This window comes from Lygodium microphyllum, chromosome 17 (assembly GCF_053477565.2).
Source record: "Lygodium microphyllum isolate KBCC chromosome 17, Lygodium_microphyllum_v1.1.10, whole genome shotgun sequence".
NCBI lineage: Eukaryota > Viridiplantae > Streptophyta > Polypodiopsida > Schizaeales > Lygodiaceae > Lygodium > Lygodium microphyllum.
The window spans coordinates 88,737,767-88,757,502 of record NC_141151.1 but is presented as its reverse complement, the minus strand read 5'-3'; the positions used below and the strand labels follow the sequence as shown (position 1 = coordinate 88,757,502).

Below are 19,736 nucleotides of genomic sequence, written 5' to 3'. Positions count from 1 at the left end.
GAGATATGGATGAGACTCACATGTGATGCCTCTAAAGAGACGATGTGGGCCTTTGTTGACCAATTAGACAAGCCCTCTAGCATTGGGAACGTTGTTGACTATGATGACTGATTGGTGACAGTGTGAGACTGAGCTTTTCACGGCCCCTGAGATTGGTTGCCACCACCCTACTCCCCTTGCTGGGGTTTACCTTGTTGGGTTGTGGGGGTCTGAGACTTGGATTTTGGCTGTGTGCCGCTTGCCTTTGATTAATGCACTTAATGGAGGCTGAAAGGAATGTGCAGTGGAAGATGAGGGAGGGATGGGTGGGAGTCCAAATGGATTTGTGATGGGTGAAGATGTGGGAAACATCATTGGTCCCTTTTGTCCATTAAATGCAACAAAATGAGATGTACCTACTTTAGTATGACAATGAGAAACAAAATTATTTGAAGGAAAAGGAAGAGAAAGGATATTTACAAGTTTTTGCTTCTTTTCTTACCTTGTTTGGAGTTTTCAAAGAAATATCTATCTTCCTCATTACTTCCAAACCAAAAAATGTTATGTATTACCCCTTCTTCAAGAGGATCTCCCGAACCATGACGAATAGAAGAATAAGATACCATAGAATGAGAAACAAGATCTTGCATACTTGGCACTAGAGAAAAGAAGTAAGATGGAAGTGATATGTAATTCATGCCAGTTTCCACTTGAGGATGACTAGTCTAAAGTGGAGATCCGTCGTACCGGCATGGTCAATAGTTTTGTGCATCGAATCTAAAGGAGGAAACTCTGGCTTACCTTCAATCTGCTGCTAAGCCCTATGCATAAGGATGAGATCGTACTCAACGGGCTAAAATCTCGTACGGTTGATGGACTTTATGGTAGTCCGAAGTTTCTTCACCCATGCCAAATCTAGCAAGGGCAAGTTGGGAGGCCCACTCTTGCTCCTTCCTTGACATGCTTGGCTGTGGAGTCTGGAGCGGTGTTTCGGTGTTCGAAGTCATTTGAACCTTTTGTTGTTCTTGCTTCTGCGAATGAGCTCTTTGATCAAGTCCAAGGTTTTTCAAAGAGAACTTGGCTCATACCATGTGAGGAGATGCTCTAAACACAAAAACACAATACCAATCGTATGACAAAGCAAAAATTGATAACACAGAACACAACCAGGGTTAGGGTAACTCAGAGACAATAAACACAAATAATAATGAAATGAATGACTGCTAAATATACAATGCTCATGCAGCAAACACACTATGCAGAGAATGAATAATGTATCACAAAATCCTGTATCTTGAGGATTAGGGTAGGGGTAATGAGTTGGAGAGAGTGTCGGAAGGTTGGATGTGATGTAGACGGCAGTGCAGGAGAGAGAAAGACTAAAAACGCAGGTGAGGAGATCAGTAATAGTAGTCAACAGGCTGAAATTAGCTTTGAACAGCTTGTGGTAGGCTGGAAACATGTGCCGGGGTATTGTAGACAGCAATGGCCAGCTTGGACCGCAATGTCCTCCGCGTTCGGGGTGTGAACAACAAGCTGAAAGACCTGAAATCTACAAAAACGAGATTAGGGAGGGTGGTGGGCTGCATGCCTATTTATAGAAAGTTTGGGACACTCAAATTAGGGTTTTGTATGTGGGACACAGTAACTCTCTAGGATCATGTTTCTTTTTAAAATAAAAGGTTTTCTTCATTAATTAAGCATGTTTTGGGGCTGTTTAAGTCAAGCTAATGTATTTTTAGCTCAGTAGGTCAGTCAATACAAGGTATAACCAAACACATTCGATTGTCACTGTGAAAACCGTCTTGTACTCAGCTTCATAAGATGAGGTAGCCATAGCAGGCTGCTTCTTGCTTAGCCAAGAAATGCATGATTGGCCTAGAAAAAAACAATGTCCACTAGTAGACTGCCTTGTATTGTGATCACCAATCCAATCTGAATCATTGTAAGCATACATTTGCAAGTTCTCCCCTCGGAAAATAGCAAACCATATGATTGTGTTCCTTGCGAATATAGTTGCATCTGTATGTTGTACGGTACTACTCGTACCATACGATACGGTACGTATCTGTACAAATTCGTACTGTCAGATATGCCGTTTTTGGCCACCGTGTTTGACATGTTTCTCCGTGTTCCTGTGCCTTCCTGCTTGCATGTTTTTGGGTCCGTGTCATCGTGTGTGGCATTTTAGGAGGCGGGAAGCCTTGGATACTTCAGCCCACCCCCTTTTCTGGCTATGCACTCCTCTCCGAACTCCACTTGGTTCCATCCAACCGGCAGTCCTCTTTGACTGTATGACTCTTCTCTCATCTACAAAAGGTGCTCCTCTCCTCCATTCTTCCACACCAATTTAGTAAGCATTTGCCATTCTCACCTCCCTCTCTTGGATCTTGAATCTCGGTGGTTATTTGTGATTCGTGAAGCTCTAGCCTCTCTCTCTCTCTCTCTCTCTCTCCTCTTTCGTGCACCCTATCAAGGCTTGAGGCTTAAGTCTCCCATCCCCTCTCTCTCACTCTTGCTCTTTCAACTTCACTCCAACCCTTTCCCTCTCTTTCAACTTTCACGAGTCAAGGCTTCAGCATCTCTCTCCCTCTCTCTCTCTCTCTCACTCTCCCTCGGGCCTCTCCAACTGACATTGGCACCCTAACTTGTGAGAAGCACGAGGCCTTCAATTTACACGCTATCCATGTGGAGAGGGACACAAAGAAGTGCAACTCCCATGCAAGTCATTGTTTGGACTTGCTCATGGAGGACATCGGGAAGCTCAAGTGGGTGAAGAGGGTGGTTTGCAAAGCTACATCAGTTGTCACCTTATTCATGGTAAAGGTAAAGGTGCTTGTGATGTATTGTGAGCATAGTACACTTGAGTTGAAGAAGCCTTCTTCAACTCGGTTTGCTTACATGTGGTTGTTGTTGGAGCGCCTTTATGAGGTGTGGTCCCCTTGCGCTAGCCAGTGGTATCCACTCTATGAAATGAGTGGGATGAGCATGAGATAGAGGAGGCCAAAGCCATGCAGCACTTGTGTCTTAATGAGTAGATTTGGTTGAAAGCTTGTGCCATTGTCATTGTTGTGACTCCCTTTTATAGGGTGCTACGTTTGAATGATTGTGAGGGGTTCACCATGGGCCTTCTCATTCACTTTTTTAGAGCGGCATTGGTGGAGGCACGTGCTTGGACGGTGATTATAGAGACAGAGTGCACATGTTCTAGAGATAGCAGAGAGGAGATGGGCATGGATGCATAAGCCATCCATGGTTTTGATGCATTGGTACATCCGGCTTACAAGTCATCGGTGGCCATGGATGATAGAGTGCTCTGTTCGGACCAGATTACTTATTTGACTCGTGTGGTCCTTGTGGACAACCACAATGTTGGACGAGCTAGGATGCTATGGGGATTAGAGAGGGCATGTGGCTTTTGCTTCTCCCACTTGTTGGATGAGAGAGTTGCTTGTGAAGCCTCTATTTTAGTGGCAAAATTTTGGATACGCATTGGAGATCCTTTAGCCCTTAGCTATGAGAGTCCTTGCTCAAGCTTGCTCTTTGGGTGCATCTGAGAGAAACTGGAGTGCCTATTCTCTCATTCACACAAAGATTCGCAATTGGCTTAGCACACGTGACATGACAATTAGAGTGGCTAGTATATTGGTTATGCATAAAATTTTATGGTTAAGTATTTACTTGCTCTATTGGTTAAGTATGGGTAGTCCAAAGCAAGTAAATACTTAACCATAAAATTTAAAATTTGTTGCTTTAAACTTTAAAGTTTATACTTTACAATTTAGACTTTAGTATTTACAATCATGTACATTGTGTAGGTGAATGTTGATGCATTTAAGTTGACGGGCAACACTCTTCCAAGTATCCATTAGGAGATGGATGAGGAGGAGGAGATGATCTTGTAGAGCTCTATAGAGAGCTTATAGCAGTAGATACTTGTGACACTCACAATCAGCGTGCTCGTGGGTGAGGAGTTCGAGTAGGTGGTAGCAAGGGCATGGCCATTTACTGCTCTTCGACATTGAGAAGGGGTGGTTCGAGTGGCTTTCAGACACTGGTAAGGCGAGGCTCTAGTAGCTCCCATCCCATGCCTCATGATGACATCCCCCCCTTGCATACACAATTGGTGCCTAGGAAGCCATCATTTAATGATGATGGTAACCTCATTAGTGAGGATGAGTATGAGTGTCTCATCATTCGATATCGAGGAGTCATCTTCAGACTCTCTTGATGAGCACTCAGGTGGTTTTGATGATGATGATAGTGATGCCTCATCATAGTCTATAGATTCATAGGTCTCTATTTTTTTTGTATCTACTATCATTGCATCCACATGCCACTATGATTCATTCTCCATGTATGTCCTAGTTTTTAGACTCTAGTGGTATGATGTATCACATGTTGCGCACAGCCTCATGTATTCATCTTATTTTGTAATGAAATGGCTATTTCCATTTTAAATATTGTACTATACCTTAACGTACCATTTAGTACCATATTTTATCGTACCGTACCATATTGTACCTTTCGTACTTGACAACTATGCTTGTGAACAGTGAAAAATGCGCTTAACAACTTGCCAATATAGTGTCCTTGGACTATTTATATATCTGCTCACTTGTGATATTGTATACTATATGTCAGGACAGGTGTTGCACAAATAGATGAGACAACTAGCAACCTAGCTCTAAATAGCAACATCTGATAGATCATTGCCATTATGCATTGAAAGCTTCAGCCTTATTTCCATAGGTATGCTCATAGGTTTACAATCTTGTATGTTAGTAACTTCTGAACATACTATGATTGGGATATAACAATACCATGCTGATTTTGGGTGAACTGAATCCTCAAAAAAAGCCTATATCTGACATATCAAAAGTAGACTGCAATTCAGCCTTGAAATTTGCAAATTTTCTCTCATTCGGTTTAGTAAGCAGCATATCATCTATGTAAAGAATGATGATGATCAAATCACCCCTTTCTTGATGTTGAGGCTTGGTTCACTTGGGCTGTTTTGGAACCCGTGTGCAGTAAAAAATGCATCTATCTTGGAGCCAAGCAGTGTAGCTTGTTTTAAGCCATATAAGGCTTTATTCAGCTTGCAAACCTTGTGCTCTTGGCCTTGCACAACAAAGCCTAGATTTTGTGCAACATATACATCCTCTTATCTCCATTCAGAATTGTTGTCTTTATATCCAATTGATGTACATCCCAACTAAAATGGGCAGCCATAGCAATTACACATCTAATAATGGTCATCTTGGATGTAGGAGCAAATGTCCCCTCATAGTCAATGCCCTTTTTCTGAGCATATCCCTTCACAACCAGCCTTGCCTTGTATCTGTCAATGGACCCATCAAATTTCCTTTTCAGCTTGTAAACCCAATGTGTGCAATGGCCGACAAGTCAAAAGACTCCAGGTATTATTCTGCTCAATAGAGCGCATAATGTGTGCCAATGGCCGGCAAGTCAACAAGACTCCAGGTATTATTTTGCTCAATAGAGCTCATCTCATCACTCATGGCTTACACCCAATGCACACCCTATCGTGTATCCTCAAAACATGTGGGCTCATCTTCATCCAAAAGAGTACTAGCAAAAGCACATACTTCCTCACCATCAATAAGATGGTTGGTATCAATAAAAGGTGCCCTTCTTGTATTTCTAGCTTTGGAATATGTGCGTTGAGGCAAAGGAGTATCCATACGACTCTCTTTAAGAGTCTGCAACAGCCATCTAGGGATTATTTTTGTTGACATTTCAAATTCAGTATGCATATGTGCTGAATTTTCAGAGAATATCAGATCTCTACTCATAAAAACATTGCATGTGGAATGGTTATACACCCTATACCCTTTGCTTGTCATGCTATACCCAACAAAAGTGCATTTTACTGCCTTGTCATTGAGCTTTTCACGAAGCTCTCTGGATACATGTGCTTATGTAACACAACCAAAAACAAAAAAGTAATCCACACTATGCTTCTTGCGATACCATGTCTCATTTGGTGTAATGGATTATGGTCTTCAATGCTTTTGTGGGAGCATGATTGAAAACATGACTTGCACACATGAGGCCTCCAAGCCAAAATCTATGAGGCAGCTCTTTGCTCTTCAACATGCATCTAGTCATTTCCATAAGAGTACGATTTTCACGTTCTGCAGCTCCATTATGTTTAGGAGTCATCCTCATTGTAGATTGATATGCAATGCCATGGGCTAGCAATCAAAGGCTTTAGACATGTACTCTTTCCCTCTATTCGTGCGAAGAGTCTACACTTTCAAATCAGTTTCAGTTTCCAATTCGGCAACCAAATCTTTGAAGTACGTAAATACATTCGATTTGTCCTTCAAACCATACACCCAAGTGTACCTAGAGTAGTCATTGATAATATCAGAAGTGAATGTAGCAACGAAAGTATGAAAGAACGTTGAAATAGATTGTTGAACACAAGACAAGAGAAAGGAATGAGAAAACACAAGAATACTGCAAAGTAGAATTTAGAGATGTGATTGGGAAATGGAATCCATATATCAAACATGAGATAGTTGCATATTTGAGTGAGTCACTGGCTACATGAGCATTGGCACTAGCATTGGATGGATTTGCAAGTGATGAACGAAATGAATGTGAAGGAGGAGCTTGAATCAACAACACAAAAGAATACCATAAATGACATTAGGTCGTTGGCTAGTATAAAATGCCAAAATAGTCATCATAATGACTATTGAAAAAAATGCCTAAATACCTTAATAATACTAGGTATAGCACAAACTATCACATATGAGCTGACTAGATTGCTAATACTCTCTCTTAGATCATGGGTGATGTGATACAATACAATGATACAATGATAATGACTCATCATAGTCCATACAACAAAAAACCACTAGAATAGAACCATGGATACCCAATTAGTGGATAATCAAGCTGCCACCAAGGTGCCTTGGAGAGAACCTGATTGTCAATGTCGATTGTACCAAAACCTGAAAATAGAGAAGAATCATAGCACCTCTCTATGTTTGTCATCAATGCCTCGCAATAGTATACATGGGCATCTTGTCAAAAATGCCTCTGAGCATACATGAACATGGATTCCTTGCCTTTGGCCAAGATTGCCAAAGTGTCCACTCGTGTAAGTGCAGATGAGAAGCCAATTCTGCCATTTGTCAAGTAACAGCCCATCATGAACGTGAAAGTCAATTCCAGCTCCAGGATTTTAAAACCTGCTAGACTTTGGTTGACGTGTCAGGGAAGTCTCTCTTTGGAACTTGTGCAATTGTATACTTGTATAGAAGAGGCTAACCTGCCCCACCTCACCACCCGCTCACACTCCCTCTCTGGTACTAGAGAGTTGTGAGGGAGGACCACATTACTTGCACTACAAAGGAGCTGGGGGGGGGGCTGCCAACCCCTTCCCGTGATCTGAAGAAGATGACCCTTTCTATGCCTTGTCCTTTGCCTTGATTGGAGGATCGGAGTAAGAGTCGAAGGAGAATTATGAGTTGGTATCCTACTATTTCTTTCTCTCCTTCTTCTTCCTTAAAGCTGCTAACTATTTGCAATCTTTGCGTAAATGTCCCTTCTTACCATAGTGATAACACTAGGCCTTCAACTTCTTCTTCCTGTCACCTCTCTTTGAAGTTGCAAAGGCTTCATTGGAGCCACCATATTGGGATGCAAGCTGCCCCTGTAACCTTTAAGACGTTTTATGCTCAAGTAGCATGGAGGACATATGGGTAAAACTCACTAGCATTGATGAGGTCTAGGCCCGCAAAGCATTGGACACTCCCACAAACTTTGGAGGGAGCTTGTAGAGCAGAGTCCTCACAAGATGAGCCTTTGGAAGGGTGGAGTGCATGTGTCAAAGCTAGTCTTATACCTATGTAACATGAAGCAAGAATGATTGGATAGTATCCTTTGGATCAAACTTCATTTGTTGGTGTTGTCTATAAAGGGTAACAACATGCATGGTTGAAGGGTCCTTCTACAACATTTGAAGCTTCGTCCAAATCGCAGAAGTCTTGCAGGAGGTTGACTGTCGGAAGAACTTCTTTGGAGAGATACAACTAAGAAGAGAAGAATAGGCATAGACATCATCGTTACCCATGTGAGCACAACTTCTTCATAGTTGTCCTTGTTGAAATTAGTGGGGAGAGTGGGATGCTCAAAATCTCTAGAAACAATGTACCATAACCACTTTTGCACAAACCATGCTTTCATAACAACACTCTAGGTTAGGTAATCGGGGTTGTCTAATTTGTCATTAGTAGAACAGCAGGAGGGAGCCATTTGGAGAGGATAGAAAGAGAAAAATAAATGAACTAGGAGGGGGGAAGAGAGAGTATAGAGGAGGAGAGAGAGAGAGAGAGTACAGCCAAAGCACACCATAGACTGCACTAAACAAAGTTTATACCTAGTGTATAGATAGGCTGAGCACAAAATAATTGCTGCAAAATGACAAAGTCTAATCAGATGCATCTACAAGCTGAAAATTACAGCCAATAGAACTTGAAAATATAGTTGCCCAGACTGTAGGAGTCAAAATGCAAACAAAATAGGCATTAAATGCAGCAATACCACAATAAAATAATGCAAAAATTGAAAACGCAAACTAGCAATAAATGCAGACTGCAGAGGTTGGAAACAAGGCAATTGGTAGTAGACAAGTGCGCTAGACTGGAAGGAGATGGTAGTAGATAGAGAAATTAGTGTCAACAGTAGAAGACCCATAATCAGCAGAAAACGATAGCATGAGCATAGATCTTGAAATCTGATACCATGTCAGAAGTGGATGCAGCAATTGAAGGATGAAACAATGCTGAAATAGACTCTTGAACACAAGACAAAAGAGAAAGGAAAGAGAAAACATAAGAAAATTGCAAAACAAAATTGAGAGATGTGCTCGGAAAATGGAATCCATATATCAAACATGAGACAGTCGCATACAACAGTGAGTCACTAGCTACATGGGCATTGGCATTGGCTCCCTCTCTCCATAGGGCATACACTGGATGTGGAAGTGATTAATGAAATGAATGTGGTGGAGTGTGAATCAATAGGCCAAAAGAATGCCATAAATGGCATTAGGTCGGCTAGCATAAAATGCCTAAATAGTCATCATAATGATAACTAGAAAATTCCTAAATACCTCAGCAATACCAGCCAGGTATAGCCTAGACTCACACATGAGCTGACTAGACTACTAGCAGATAAATGTGATGAAATAAAGATGACCCCCAAGAGCACAAGTCCGCATGGGACCACATACATCACTATGTATGAGTTGTAATTTCCGGATAACACGCGTTGTACCATCCTTTTAAAGGCAAACCTATGCATTTTGCCAAGAATGGAACCCTCACAAGCATGGGCAGGTGAAGTATCTAAAGTAGGCAAAGCATCAACCATTTGACACTTTTCAAAGTCATGAGATTGCCAAAAATCATGTATATATATCGAGCATGCCATGGTGCTGCATTTTACATAGTTGGAGTAAGTGTATTGACTATTAGAGCATGATGAGATCTCTTATTACAAGTATCCAACAAAAAGAGACCTTTGTACGAAGTACATGACAAACAAAGGGCATGATCAAGCTCTCTATCTTTGACATGCATTCATCACCTTCAAAGATGAGCTGAGAGCATTGCTTATTAAAAGTTGTAATTGAAAGTGTTGGGAATAAAGGGCCATCGTGCCTTTTATATGTGCACGGGTGTGAACACAACCTTAGCACATTGTACTTTCATACATATATCTATCTAAAAACCTAAAGTGGTACACTCGTCATTGTACCGAAAAACGTGTTCACTCTATACTCTGCTCTCTTGCACTCTCTTTAACTCTCTCACAGCGTGCAACGACTATCTACCTCGATCTCCGCGCCTAACCTCTCCCTACAAACTGGTATCAGAGCCACAATGGTTCGCTCAAGCCACAAGCATTAGTCGCCAGTTGCAAGCCCGACAGACGAGAAGCTGTAACCAGAGGCTATAGTCGACAGGAGTCAACGGATAGGTCACGACAGGCAGCATTTGACGTGAGCGATAGTCGTCAAGTCGTCGCAGCAGTTGACGAGTAGTAGTAGGCGTCAGATAGGCAGCAGCGGGGCTCACGGAGAGGGACCACAATGGTTCGCTCAAGCCACAAGCATTAGTCGCCAGTTGCAAGCCCGACAGACGAGAAGCTGTAACCAGAGGCTATAGTCGACAGGAGTCAACGGATAGGTCACGACAGGCAGCATTTGACGTGAGCGATAGTCGTCAAGTCCTCGCAGCAGTTGACGAGTAGTAGTAGGCGTCAGATAGGCAGCAGCGGGGCTCACGGAGAGGGACCAGCGGGTAGTGACCAAAACAAGGAGTAGGCGTGGTAACGTGGCAGTGCTGACGACAGATAGCTGCACATGAGTGGGCGACTGCACGACGGGCACAGCGACTAGTGCGAACGGTGACGCGATTGCAGCGGGCGCTGATGAGCCTGATCAGCCGGCGGGCGTGACGGTCAGGCAACGCCTGGCGGGTGAACGGACCCGTCCTCGTTAGAACTTTTTCAAAAAATTCATTTTTCTTTTGAAAATTGCTTCACCCATTGACGGGGTTTCGTGCGCGTAAGCACAAGATCTCAAATCTGTGCAAAATTAGCTCAGAAATTTGGGGCTTTTTCCAGATTTGGGAAATTTGATGCAGGACAAGCAAATTTGTCTCAGAAATTGCAGGAATTTGTGACATTTTGTCCCCGACATTTGGGGCTTTTCATGTACATGCACAAATTGGGCTGAAATTGACCCAATTTCTCAACATTGAGGCACATTGGACCTCGTGCAATTTGGGGTTCTTGCGATTTGGGCAAAATTTATGCAGCATTTGGTCATTTCATGTACATGCAGGTTGAATTCCACGCAATTTGGACATCAACACTTGGTAAAATTTAAGGATTTTGCTGAAATTGCTTTATTTTGGCAAATTGGACAGTCCTATGCATGACAGAGGAAATGTAGATGTGTGTTTGACGCTTTGAGCACAAAACTTTGGGGCTTTTGACCGCTCGTGTCAAATTTTATACCCGTGGGTACATGTACAACAGAAATTGCAGCTGAAATTTTGGGATTTCTCATGTAATGTGATGCACATGCCCTTTGGAACAGCTGTAATCAGTTGGATAATGTTGTAGCACTTGGTTTGATGCTTCTAAAAACTTAATTACAGATCTGAAATCTGTACTTCTGCGCGGTCATTTATTGCTGGGTACCTTGGTCACTTGGGTGACAGTTTGGGCTTGCATTTACTAGTTTTTTGGTCAAATTTGGGCTGAAAACCATGGCTGGCAGCAATGACAGCAGTAATTTGATGCATATAAAGAAGCTTGAAGGCGCACATAATTTTGCAGTGTGGCAAAAACAGTGTTACAATATCTTGTTACAAAAGAAGCAGGCAAAGCCGATCAAAATTAAAGGGCAAAGCCCGCGGACATGGATCAGGATGATTGGGATGAGTTGAATGAGCTTGCACGCTCAACTATAGAGCTATCGATTTCTGATGCCCTGCTCTTCAACGTTGAAGGTTTGGATTCTGCATATGCTATATGGACTAGACTGGAAGAACTGTATGCACAGAAGAGTGCTGCAAGTAAAGTGTATTGGTTGAAAAAGCTTATGGATTTGTGTATAAAAGAAGGTACAGCAATGTCTACTCACTTGAGTGAGTTTAACTCCATTTTCAGCCAGCTGGTTGCCTTGAAGTTCATGATTGATGAGGAATTTAAGGCTACTTTTTTACTTTGCACTCTACTAGAGAGTTGGGATACATTCAGGACTGCTATGAGCAATTCTAATGTGATCCTTTTGTATGCTGATGTAGAGAGTGCTCTACTTATGGAAGAGATGAATCGGCAGAACAATGCATCCAGTAAGTCTTCCAGTGCTTTGCATATTAGGGGCAGATCACAGCAAAAGGGCAAATATGATGGCAAGGGACGCAGTAAATCACGTGACAAAGATGTTGAATGCTATCATTGTGGCAAGAAGGGTCACTTTAAACGTGATTGCTACAAATGGAAGAAAGAGAAAGGAAAAGGCAAGAAGACATATGATTGCAAGGAAGAGAAGAAGGACAGTTAGCCTAAGAATAGCAGTGTAAAAATTAAAGAGGTGAATGTAGTCACTCATGACAGTGACAGTGGGAGTGATGTACTCTTTGTCTCTTCACATTTTGGTGCACATGCTCTACTTACAGATACAGATGATGACATGCATACCTGGATTCTTGATTCAGGTGCTTCCTTTCATATCACCCCTCATCGTGAGTGGTTTTCTGCCTATACAGGGGGTCGACATGGTATTGTCCATCTTGGGGACAACTATGCATGTGAGATTGCAGGTATTTGCACAGTTACAGTTTTAGCATGGCTTTGTCTTTATACTTCAGCATATACGGCATGTACCTCAGCTCAAGAAGAGCTTGATTAGCACAGGGCAGCTAGATGCTGATGGTTTTCATACCACCTTTGGTGATGGAAAATGGAAGATCTGTAAGGGATCTAGGGTTATTTCCAGAGGTTGCAAGAGTGATACATTGTATCCACTTCATGTATCTAGTGTGCGTGACCATGTTGTTGTCGTGACCGAGCAGCCAAGTGTTTCTTTGTGGCATGGCCAGGTGGGACACATGAGTCAAACAGGAATGAAAGTGCTTTCTCGTTTGGGTTACTTGCCTTGTCTTCGTTATGCTGATTTTGAGCACTGTGATCGTTGTATTTATGGCAAACATGCACAGACTTCTGACAAAAAGTCTCTTTCTTTAAAATCTTCTCCTCTAGAGTTAGTACATTCGGATGTATGTCAAATGCCAGGATTATCTTTAGGGAAAAATAAATATTTTGTCACCTTTGTCAATGATGCTACATGGAAAGTATGGGTTTACCCTATTCGTAGCAAGGATGAAGTGCTTGATAAGTTTAAAAAATTCTTGGCATTGGTTGAAAATCAGACAGATAAGACACTTAAGTGTCTTTGCTCTAACAATGGTGGGGAATATGTGTCCAAAGCCTTTTAGACATTTTGTGACAGCAAAGGGATAAAGAGGGAGCTCACTGCTTCTCATAATCCACCCCAAAATGGAGTTGCAGAGCGTATGAATCGGACCATACAGGATAAGGTTCGTACGATGCTGTCTCATGCTTCATTACCCCATGGTTTTTGGGCAGAGGTTGTTATGACAGCCGTTCACTTGATTAATCGGTCACCAAACAGGTCTTTGGGAGGGGGAGTTCCCCAAGAAGTGTGGTCGGGCAAGCCACCTTCATATGCTCATCTGAAAGTGTTTGGCTGCGAGGCTTTTGTGCACATTCGTAAAGAAAAACACAGCAAACTTGAGCCAAAGTCCTGTAAACGCATTTTCCTAGGATATGGTGACGAGGGTGAAATGGGGTATAAATTATGGGATCCCGAGAAAAGGAAAATAGTACGCAATAATGATGTTATTTTCTGGGAAGATCGCACGCACAAACAGCCCGAAAAGACTGAGAAGGTCCGTAGGGTTGTAGTCCGGGAAGAAATACCTTTTGGACAACAAAATGTGCCCGTTGTACAGCAGCAAATACCTGCTGTAAATGAACCTGTAAATGCAGGAAATGGTGCTGGAAATGATCAGCTAGCTATTGACCATGAAAATGAGCCACTACATGTGCAGGAACAGCCAGGACAGCAAGCTGTTAATGCTGATTTGCAGGCTGAAATGCCAGGACAGCATGCTGAAAATGGAAATCTGTAGGAACAGCCAACAAACAATGACCATTGCGTTAGGAGATCATCTAGGGCTACTAGACAACCTGGCAGATTTGTTCCTGGTGCAATTAATGTGGTTGAGTATGTCATGTTGACAGACTGTGGTGAACCGTCTTGCTTCAAGGAAGCAATGGACAGATAGGACAGCAAGAAATGGTATAAAGCCATGCTGTCAGAGATGGAATCTCTTGAAAAAAATGGCACTTGGGACTTGGTGCAGTTGCCTAAAGGATAGAAAACCCTTCCATGCAAATGGGTTTACAAAATGAAGGTCACTTCTGGTTCCTCACCCAAGTACAAAGCAAGATTGGTTGCAAAGGGGTACAAGTAGGAGCATGAAATTGACTTTGATGAGATTTTCTCTCTTGTAGTCAAGATGACTACATTGAGAACCATTTTGGGCTTGGTTGCAGTTGAGGATATGGAGCTCATACAGATGGATGTAAAAACTGCGCTTTTACATGGTGATCTTCATGAAGACATTTATATGCAGCAACCTGAAGGGTTTGTTGAACAAGGGAAGGAAAAAATGGTATGTAAACTCAAAAGGAGTTTGTATGGGCTGAAACAAGCACCAAGAGAATGGTATCATAAGTTTGATACATTCATGCAGTCCCAAGGCTTTCATAGAAGTCAAGTGGATCACTGCTTGTACACCAAGAAGGCAGCAGATGATAGCCTGATTATCTTGATCTTGTATGTTGATGACATGCTGATTGCTGGCAGGGATACTCATGCCTTGGATTCATTGAAGCAAAGTCTTCATGGCAGCTTTGACACGAAGGATCTGGGAGATGCAAATCACATTCTTGGCATGCGAATACTCAGAGATAGATCTAAAGGCTTACTCTATCTATCTGAGAAGGAGTATATCTCCAAAGTTTTGCAGCGTTTCAATATGGAGGGGGGAGGGGAAAACAATTGGGGTTCCATTGCCTCCATATGTGAAACTCAGTGCAAAGGACAGCCCTACATCTGATGATGAGAAGGCTAAAATGGCCAAGATACCATATGCTTCAGCTGTTGGCAGTTTGATGTATGCCATGGTTGCTACACATCCTGACATTGCTTTTGCAGTGGAAGTGGTTAGCAGATACATGGCAACCCTTGGCAAGAAGCATTGGGATGCAGTGAAAGGTATTATGAGATACCTCAAAGGCACAAAGGAGTTGTGTATCTGCTTTGGAAAGTAGAAGGCATTTGTTGTTGGCTTTACGGATGCAGACTATGTTGGTCATGCGGACTGCAGGAAGTCCACTTATGGGTATGTGTTTACTTTCATAGGAGGAGCGGTCTCTTGGATCTCCAGGCTACAAAAGTGTGTTTCATTGTCTACTACAGAGGCAGAGTATGTAGCTGCCACCGAGGCATGCAAAGAGGCTTTATGGCTTTCACGTCTGGTGGGAGAGCATGGCATCACAGAGGTACCTGTTCTCCATTGTGATAGTCAGAGTGCTATCATGCTAGCACGGAATCCCGTCTTTCACGCAAAGACAAAGCACATACAGGTGAAGTACCACTTCATTAGAGATGTACTTAACAGCAAGAGCATTGAGCTTGTCAAAGTGCATATAGATGATAACCTTGCAGATCTTCTTACGAAAGGTCTTCCAGCAAAGCGGTTTGCTCATTGCTGACAGATGATGGGAGTTGGATGGATATATTTATTTCAGCTTTGTACATACCTAGACTTAGCTGATTCTTTTCTCCTCTTAAGGCACATTGCCTTTAGGTGGGAGGTTGTTGGGAATAAAGGGCCATCGTGCCTTTTATATGTGTACGGGTGTGAACACACCCTTAGCATATTGTCCTTTCATACATATATCTATCTAAAAACCTAAAGTGGTACACTCGTCATTGTAAAGAAAAACGTGTTCACTCTATACTCTGCTCTCTTGCACTCTCTCTGACTCTCTCACAGCGTGCAACGACTGTCTACCTCGATCTCCGTGCCTAACCTCTCCCTACAGAAAGAAGGTGTTTGGTAATCTTAGGCACAAATAATAAATCCATAAGCTGAAAATATGATCCATCTGTAGTAGGAATCACAATTGTACCCATGCCACAAACATCATATCTAGAGCTGTTTGCACAAGAAACTCTTCAGCCCATAGGGGCTGATTGCATGGATATGAACAAACACTTCCGAAAAGTGATGTGCCTGGATGCTAATACATCCATAAGCTGAAAATTTGATCCATTTGTAGTAACAACGATCACAACTATACCAATGCCATAATCATCATAGCTAGAGCTGTTCACATAAGAAACTCTCTTTCTCGTAGGGGTTGATTGCATGGATGTGAAAAAACACTTCCAAGAAGTGATGTGTTTGGATGCCCCACTATCAAAATACCATGCATGCTTCATTTTAGCAGCATTAAATGTTAAATCAACCATAGACATGTCATAATTGTAAGTGAGAAATCCATAATCCTCGTCAACCAAGTTGGTTGTAGCATCACAGTTTGAAGACCAAGTGGCTGACGTTTCATGGATAGCCAAGTCGGAGTCTTTTTTCTACTTTGCTAATCTTTTTTGCATTCGTCTATGTAACGGCCGGGCTGCTTGCAATAGTGGCATTGACTCCTCTTTTTCCCTTTGTTTGAGTCTTGGGTGTTAAGCTAACATAAGCATTATATGCTGAATTAGCCTACTTAAATAGCCCTAAAAATGTTCAATTAATCAAAGCCCTAAAATGATGCACGGTTCAAGAGTATTTTAAAACGGTGCATGGTACAAGGTTTCGAAACTTTCTATAAATAGACATGCTACCCTCCATTTAGTCCAATCTTGTTTACGTAGGTTTTAGGCCTCCTCCTAGCTTCATTGCCCACACCTCGTTTGTGGAGGACATCTCATGTGAAGTTGCCCATTGCTGTCTACACGAGTCTAGCACCTGTTTTCAGCCTCCACTCTATTGTCCTCTCACCTTCTAGCCATCGCCTTGTTGATTGAGCCACACAGTTGCTACGTTTGTTGCCTTGTGACGCCTCTTCACAGTTGGGGACTGCTTTTGGACTACTTCCTACTATTGGCGACTATCTAAACATTGTTGCCGTACTATTTTTGTTGTGGCATGGTTGGGAGGACCACATTAGCATTTGTGTTTGTAGTTTTTTTGTTGTTGCCTAGTTTTTCTGTCTCTAGGTCCTTGCATTTTTAGACTTTCTCTCTCCTCATTGCCCGTCTGCATCAAATCCAGCTTCGACAGTTGAGTTTGCTGATGTTCGACCCTTGGAGGTTGCCTTCTTGCATTTCAGAATGGGTTCGGAGTACGACACACTCTCCACCTCATTACCCCGGCCTTGGTTCTTGAGATAGAGGAGTTCGAGGTTTAATATTCATTCACTGCATAGTATGTTTGCACTATGCACATTGTATTTTCAGTAGACATTCACTTCAGTATTCTTTGTGTTCATTGTCTAGTTAGCCTAATTCTAACTATGTTCTATCAGTTTGTGCTTTGTTGTAAGGTTGGTTTTGTGTTTTCTATGTTTAGAGCATTTCTTCACATGGTATTGGAGCCAAGTTCTCTTTGAGATATTGAGGACTTTGATTGGAAAGCTCATCTGCAGAAGTAGGAACAATAGAACGATCAGATGTTTTGAACATTTCCACACTGCTTTAGTCTCCCTACCCAAACATATCCAAAAATAATCAGGAGTGGGGCTCCTAGCTTGCCATTGATAGATCTAGCATGGCTAGAGAGACTTCAGACTATCATGGAGTCCACTGACCATAGGAGATTTTAGTTGCAGAGTACATTCTCATCCTTATGCATAGGGCTTAGCAACATATTGAATGTAAGATTGAGTTTTCTTCTTTAGATTCAATGCATGGAACTAATGACCATGCAGGAAAGACGGAATCTCCTTCACGAACTGGCCATGTGCAAGTGAAAACTGGCACGGACTATATAGTACTTCCATCATTCCACCTTAGGGGGTTTCGTCCACTTAGGCCTTTAGGATACCTCCTTCCACCTATTGATACGACATATCCGTGATGAAAATTCACCTTCCCCCTACATACTTTCGAGCTATACCTTTGGAAGTGCATCCCAAACATACCTGAGTGTGCCCCAGTTGGTAATGCAATTTGCTTCCATAGCATTACCTACTGGATTGATTGGTCATTTTTCTATTCCCTAGTCAACATTTGGATAGGACTCATGTGTCCCAGTGCCTCCACCTCCATCATTGGCACCTTATGAAAACACTCATGTTTCAATGTCTTCGCATCAATTGGCACTCCTTGGGGCTCTCACAGCCTATTTTTGCCTACTCGCCTAATCCATCTCTCTCTTATCCACCACCACTAAATCCACTTTATCCATCTCCATATCTTATTCCACCTTCTTATCCCCCACCAACATCCCATTCATCCTCAACGACCAAGCATGCGTTTTTAAACAAGACTCATTTTAACGGGTTTACCACTTAGTCCAATTTGATGAGGCATGTTTTGGATTCCTAAGGTTTGTGGGATCTTGTCCTTGGACAAGAACCCCAACCTGACCTCCGTTGGTTTCTATATGAGGTTTGTTGCTCTTGGAAGAGCCAAAATGCCATAGCCATCATCGAGTTGATGCAAGGTCTCGTTCTTCAATTCCAGTCTCAGCTTTGGCACTTTGATCTTGCCTTTTGAGTGTTGAGCCCATCTCATTGACTGCTATGCGGCATGGGATCGGACTCATCCCATCAACTTAGACCACGAGTTGCAAAACTTCACAATCATTGATAAGGATTACTTGAAAGTCAAGTTGGTTTGAGTATTGGCGTCTCCTTGCTGAGCTCTCAACCACTAGGGCTCTTAAGTCCTTTGACGATTAGGTTACATTCTTCCTTAATAAGCTGTTGAGGAAATATTACCACTTTGTATAGTAGGTGATCTCACAACCTCAGATGTCCACGTTCTATGAATTTGAGTGTGAACTATTGGGTTACGCTTGGTTGTTCGATTAGTTTCATGGAACATCCTCCACAAAGGGGTTCTTTGTTGCATCTTCTTTGAAGGGCCAGTAGGGGAAGGACTAGCAAACTCGGACTTCCAATCAAAATCCAAATCAAACCCAAGCTAGTGAGTCACAAGGAACTTCCCTGTCAAAACTCAAACCCAGGTGGCAGAATGTACCAAAGATGAGCTAAGATAATCATCACATATTGAATTAGCCACTTAAATAGTTCCAAAAATGCCTAAGTAATCAAAATCCTAAAATGGTACACAGTTTGAGAGAGTTGGTGTGCAGTACGAGGTCTCAAAACTTTCTATAAATAGGCATGCTGCCCTCCATTCAGTCCAATCCTATTTTTTCAAGTTTCAGGCCCTCTAGCTTTGATGCCTACACTTTGTTCGCAAAGGACATCTCAATTGAATCTGCCCATTACTGTCTAAATCAGTCTGGCACTTGTTTCCAGTCTCCATGCTGCTGGTCTCTCAACTTCAAGCTATTGCTTTGCTGATCCAGCCATAGAGTTGCTGCATTTGCTACCTCACAACCCCTCTCCACAGTTGGCGATTGCTTCTGGACCACTTCCTGCTGCTGGTAACCATCTAAACATTGTCACCTTGCTGTTTTTGCTATCACTTGGCTGGGAGAGCCACATCAGCATTTGCATTTGCAGGTTTTTTGCTATTGCCTAGTTTTTTTTTTTCTTCAGTTACTTGCGTCTTTAGTATTTCTATCTCCTCATTGTTCGTTTGCATTAGATCCAGCTTCCACAGTTGTGTTTGCTGGTGTTCAACCCTTGGAGACTGCCTTGCTGCGTTTTGGAATTTGTTCGGAGTACGACACTCTCTCCATCTCATTATCTCTATCTTGCTCCTTGAGATGACGGAGTTTGAGGTTTAGTATTCATTCATTGCATAGTGTGTTTGTTGCACGAGTATTGTATTTTCAGTAGGCATTCACTTCAGTATTCTCTGTGTTCATTGTCTTTCAGTTACCCTAACCCTAATTGTATTTCAA

At 42.3% G+C, this 19,736-nt stretch overlaps 1 protein-coding gene across 1 annotated transcript in view; it reads left to right on the top strand.

Moving 5' to 3' along the window:
* Positions 1-19,736, top strand: part of LOC148022125 (protein CLT2, chloroplastic-like) — a 44,687-nt gene that overhangs the window by 6,610 nt on the left and 18,341 nt on the right. The gene's annotated exons all lie outside the window — the stretch shown is intronic.